This window comes from Aristolochia californica, unplaced genomic scaffold (genome assembly GCF_029961685.1).
Source record: "Aristolochia californica isolate CCGP_79_NKW_82.1479 unplaced genomic scaffold, dmAriCali1.0.hap1 SCAF_11, whole genome shotgun sequence".
NCBI lineage: Eukaryota > Viridiplantae > Streptophyta > Magnoliopsida > Piperales > Aristolochiaceae > Aristolochia > Aristolochia californica.
Window position 1 is genome coordinate 10,473,082 of NW_027181782.1, and position 6,315 is coordinate 10,479,396.

A 6,315-nucleotide genomic window follows, 5' to 3' on the forward strand; every position below is an offset into this window, starting at 1 on the left:
TACTAAAAAAAACCTTTATTGCCATAGAAGTCACCATCTATGAGGAACAAGATTTTCATCATAGAAAACCTTTTTATCACAACAAAATTCTTCTTCTCAATACTAACAATTCTCCAAGTATGCATAGAAGTGTTGAGCCTGTCTCATTCATGCCACGATTATCTCCTTACATATTCCAAACCTTGTGCAATCTATATTCACCCTTGCACTTGAGGTTAGTACTTCTTCTCCACCTCCATTACATGGTCTTACCTTTGATTTGCAACCCATTTCACATTGCAAACAACCAAGAACTTGTGTTAAAAAATCTAATAGCACTTCTCACAAAATTTAAAATTTTGTGCACTCATAGATTATCTCCTAGTTGTTTTAATTTTCTTTTAGTTTTGTCATCCATCTTTGCTCCCTTAGTCTATATAGAAATATGATATGGTCTCTTTTGGATTTAATTTCTGGCAGACTAGATGTAGTTTTTATTGTTTGCTGATGTACTAGTTTCCAATCAAATCTTATAGAATCCTGCTTAGTGGTTGTTAAAAGAATTTTTCTCTATTTTCTTTATTCATCAAGCTTAGGACTATGTTATTGTCATATCTCAAACCATAGATATGATATGGTACTTTAGTGCTGACTTTATTGGTTTAAAAGTAGATAGAAAGAGTACTTCTTGTAGTTAAAAATTACTAAGAAACATGTTGGCCTCTTTGTTTTCTAAGAAACAACATTCGATAGCTCTCTTTCCACTACTAAAGCTAACTATATTGTAGTTGAAGGTTACTGCACACAAATTTTGTAGATGGAACAATAACTAGAAGACCATGGTCTAATACAAAATGAAAATTCCTATTTTATTGTGACAACATGATACCATTTGCTTAAATAAGAAAAAAAAATTCACCATTCTTAATCAAAATAGATTAACATTAGACAACACTTTGTATAAAATTTAGTAAAATTATAAACAATTGGGGTAAAACTTGTACCTACTAGAAAACAATTAGTTGATATCTTCACAAAATCATTAGGAATTGATTTCTTAGAATTGAGAATAGAAACATAGATGAGTAATCTACACAAGTCCACTTAGTGGAAAATGGATAAAATAATAAGATCCCCTTTATTACATCATTTTGGAAGAAATAGAAATAATTTGTAACAGTGAATTTAAGTTTTTCAACTCCCAACCAATATATCCAATTGTACCTAAAAGCTATAACTGGTTTTACTAGTATAACAAACTATCTTTACAAGGAATTCTCTTGAAACTAAGAAAGAAGACTCTGGAAACTTAGAGATAGAAACAAATAAAGAAGTTACTCAAGCAAAATGTTGCCAATCTCTCAAGTATAGAAACTTTTTTAATTTAGATCACACTCATGAATTGGACTAGGACACTAGAGTTAGAACTTGTGAACTATTTCTGTAATATTTGGGACACTGGGATAGAATAGAAAAGAGATTTTGCATTTAAATAGGGAAGAAAAGGAGTACAAAAGTTGCCAAGTTTCTTGTAACAGATACTTGTCTATTTTAGGCTCAACTCATGGACTAGTACTAGAGATAGACTATAACTCTTTTTTTAGGACTCATTGGATGAGTAATTAATAGAATGAGGACTCTTAACAATCAATACACTTTATTATTACTTGTAAGAGAGACAATTTGTAAAACAGAGAACCGAAAAATAAGAACAGAGGTTGAACGAATGGTTTTCTGATGATTTATTCTTCTCCGTTTAGGAGGTATTTATAATACATTACAAGTTGATTTTAGGATCAATTTTGATCCTAAAATCAAGGAATAGAATCAAGAATATAATCACGGGATCGGAGGAAACAATCACGCTATACAGTTTCCTCCGATCACGCTATACAACTATACATTTCAACACTCCCCCTCAAGTTGGTGCATAGATATCAGTCAAACCCAACTTGTCAATTATACCATGAAATGCTTTCCCTGATACTACCTTCGTGAGCATATCAGCCATTTGACTTGCAGATTGAATAAAGGGGAATTGTATAATCTTTGCATCGAGGTTCTCTTTGATGAAATGACGATCAACTTCAACATGTTTAGTGCGATCATGTTGAATTGGATTGTGTGCAATTGCGATAGCTACCTTGTTATCACAGTGAAGCTTCATAGGTTTGTCGTATTCAATCCCTAAGTCTCTCAGTATATTCCGTATCCATAACAACTCGCATACACCATGAGCCATACTTGATCTTGATACTACCTTCTGTTTTTTGCTTTTCCAAGTGACAAGATTCCCTTCCACAAAAGTAAAGTAACCCGACGTGGATCTTCTGGTTGTCTAATCACCTGCCCAATCAGAGTTTGTATACCCTTCAATACTAGAGATACCATTTTTTGAGAATAACAAACCTTTTCCTGGAGCACTCTTTAAGTATCTCAAGATTCGATAGACTGCTTCCATATGTTCTTCACTTAGTGCATGCATGAACTGGCTCACAACGCTTACTGCATATGCTACATCGGGCCTTGTGTGGGATAGGTAGATTAATCTTCCAACTAATCGCTGATAACGCCCTTTGTCTACTGGAATTTGATCTGGAAAAATTCCGAGTTTATGATGCATTTCCATCGGCGTCTCTATTGGTTTACAGTCAAGCATTCCGGTTTCGGCTAGAAGATCCAACACATATTTTCGCTGTGAAAGGAAGACTCCATGTTTCGATCTTGCAACTTCAATACCCAAAAAATATTTAAGTTGTCCGAGATCCTTCATTTCGAATTTAGTAGCTAAATACTCCTGTAAAGCTTGCATTTCACCTGGGTCATTTCCTGTCATGACCATATCATCAACATATACAATTAATGCTATTACCTTTCCTTCTTTGTGTTTTATAAACAAAGTATGATCTGAGTTACTTTGCTTATAACCAAACTCCTTCATTGTAGCCGAGAATCTCCCAAACCATGCTCTAGGTGACTGTTTCAGTCCATACAATGACTTCTACAATTTACAAACTTTACCTTGAGACAAAGAACCACTTTTTACACCTGGTGGTAGTTCTATGTAGACTTCTTCTTCTAAGTCTCCATTGAGGAAGACATTTTTAACGTCAAATTGTTGCAGAGGCCAGTCTCGATTTGCTGCTATAGATATAAGAATACGAATTGTATTGATCTTAGCTACTGGTGCAAAAGTATCCTGATAGTCTATCCCATACCTTTGCGTATATCCTTTTGCAACTAGCCGAGCTTTATATCTGTCAATGCTTCCATCCGGTTTGAGTTTCAATGTGAACACCCATCGACATCCAATTGTTTTTACTCCTTTAGGTTGGGGAACAAGTTCCCAAGTGGCATTTTTTTGTAGAGGCTCCATCTCTTCGTTCATCGCTTTTTTCCATTTTGGATCAGCTAATGCATCCTGCACATTACTAGGAATAGAAACCCTGGATAATTGATCAACAGTAAATGCATATGATTTAGTCAACCTATGGGAGGACACATAGTTATTGATTGAGTATTTGGTCTTTGCTTCAAGATCAGGTTCATACTGTTTTTTTGGAACTCCCCTATTCAATCTTTGTGGATATCTAGAGGTTATGTTTTCTGTAGGAAGACATGTTTCAGTAGACTCATCAAACATAAGATTCGTATTTACCTGAGGAGGAACATTCTGGGTTGATTCTTCAGTTGTTGGTGCAGACGGGGGCAACTCTGGGGGTTCTTCAGGTGAAATTACTGAATCACAGTCTTGTTGCACATCATGAAACTTAAAAAATTCATTCACCGCTTCTAACTCAATAAATTCGGCACCTCTTTCAACATCTCCGTTAGCTTCATGTGGAACATTCTCTTCATTTGAACTCTCCCCCTGAAGAGATGTCCAAGAAACTCCCCCTGAATAATAAGGGACTGATTCATGGAATGAGACATCTAAAGTCACATGGAACTTATTGGTGTGTGGATCATAACACCGATATCCTTTTTGAAGATCAGAGTAGCCAACAAATACACATCACTTGGCACATGGATCAAGTTTATTTCGCAAGATCTTTGGGATATGAACATAAGCGGTACACCCAAAAATTCGGGGTTCAAGATTTGGAAGATGGGGAATTGAAATCAGGGATTGGAGCTTATGTAGAGGAGTTTGAAAATCCAGTACTTTAGAAGGTGTTCGATCGATGAGGTAGGCAGCAGATGTGATAGCTTCACCCCAATAAAATCGAGGCATGTTCATGCCAAAGAGAGAGGCACGTACTACTTCCAAAAGTTGTCTATTCTTTCTTTCTGCCAATCCATTCTGTTGGGGAGTATAGGTGCAAGAAGTCTGGTGACGAATTCCATGAGTGGTCAGAAAAGTTTCGAGAGAAGCATTAACAAACTCAGTACCATTGTCAGATTGCAAAACACGAATCTGCTTTTGGTATTGAGTATGTATCATGGTATGAAATTTCTGAAATGCTAGACTCACATCACTTTTGTGGATAAGCAGAGAGACCCAAGTCATTCTAGTGCATTCATCAATAAAAGTCACAAAGTAACGAGCTCTAGAAATAGAGGGAATCTTGGCTGGACCCCAAACATCAGAATGAATAACCACAAAAGGTTCGAAACTTTTATTCAAACTCGGGAAATAAGCAATACGGTGGCTTTTAGCCAATTCACATGTGTCACAATGAAAATGCACATCAGTCAAACCTGAAAAAAGTTGAGGTCGCAATTTCTTAAGATAACCAAAGGAAAGGTGGCCTAATCGTCGGTGCCATAACCATATAGTTGTTTGAGCATTATCTTCACTGCTAGCTTGATTTGTCTGACTGATTGTCGATCCCCCGTTTTCTGTCAACTCCAAATAGTAGAGTTTGCCCCGTCTAACACCATAACCAAGAATCTTCCGGGTTAGAATGTCCTGAAAGACACAAAATGAGGGCCAAAAAGTTACAGTACAAGCAAGAGTGGAAGTAATTTGGCTAACAGACAAAAGGTTATATTCAAGAGAGGGAACCACAAGGACAGTATCTAATGTCAGATTATTGGATAAGATAACAGATCCTTCCCCAGTAATAGGAGAGGTACTACCATTGGCTGTTGAAATAACAGATTGTGGAGAAGGTAGGATGGATTGTAACTGACTGGGATCCCTTGTCATGTGATCGGATGCACCTGTATCAATAATCCAAGGTCTATTCTTAGAATGTACAGAAAATACTAATGCATTATCGAGAATACCTGGATGGACAACATTTGCAGTAGGTAGCTCCTGATTCGCTTCCATGGATGTCACCATAGCTTTCCCAACAGTCTTGTTACGGGGATTTTTCGAGAAATCCCACCACTCCGGATAACCAATAATCTCATAACACCGGTGTTGTGAATGTCCTTTTTTTCCGCAGTGAATACATACACGATTGTTACCTTTGCCAGAGGATTGAGGGTACCGACTGTTTGATGATCCTTGTCGGCTTTGGTTGACCAACATCGCCTAGTTCTCGGAGACTTGGCGATAGCTCCCCATTGTCTGTCTCTGTTGATATTCGCGTCTGACATAGGCATATGTACTTTCCAAATCATGTTTGGGATCTTTTCGTAAAATTTCTCCACAAACTTGATCAAATTCGGAGTCAAGCCCACTGAGAAAAATATGAACCCAAAGTCTAGCCATTGTAGAGTGCAACTGGATTAGCCCTTCGACTGTTCCTTCCTGAGATATAGTTCTATGATCAATCTCTTGGAAAATAGCAACCAGTTCATTGTAGTATGTGGATAACGGTCTACCATTTTGTTTGGTAGAAAAAGATCTCTGGTTCAGATCAAATATACAAGTTTCATCGGATCCATCATAGAATGTTTTTGATACTGCTTCCCATATCTCCTCGGCACTGGAGAGGCGAATAAATCGCTGCATGAGCAATGGACTCATGGAGTCAATAAGCCAACTTTTAACTCTTTGATTTTCAGTAATCCATGCTCCAAGATTCGCATCACCAGATGCTGGTTTTTTTGTTTCGTCGGTGAGGTATCCAGCTTTGTTGCGTGCGCCAATTCGCATCTCCATGAGTTGGGACCATAATGAATAATTGGTCTCATCGAGGATAATTCCAGTTGGAAACGCAAAATTATCTTGGTGGACTATGATCTGTGGAGATGGGATAAGGTCGGTAGATGCGCCTGTAGGGGTGGCCATCGATCTGATTTTTTTTTTTTTAATCCGGTTCGGTTCGGTTCAGTCCGGTCCGGTTCGATCTGGTCCGATTCAGTACGATCTGGGCGGATTCAATTCTGGTCCGCTCCAGTGCTGGTCCGATCCGGTTCGAGTTTAGATTTCGGTCCGAT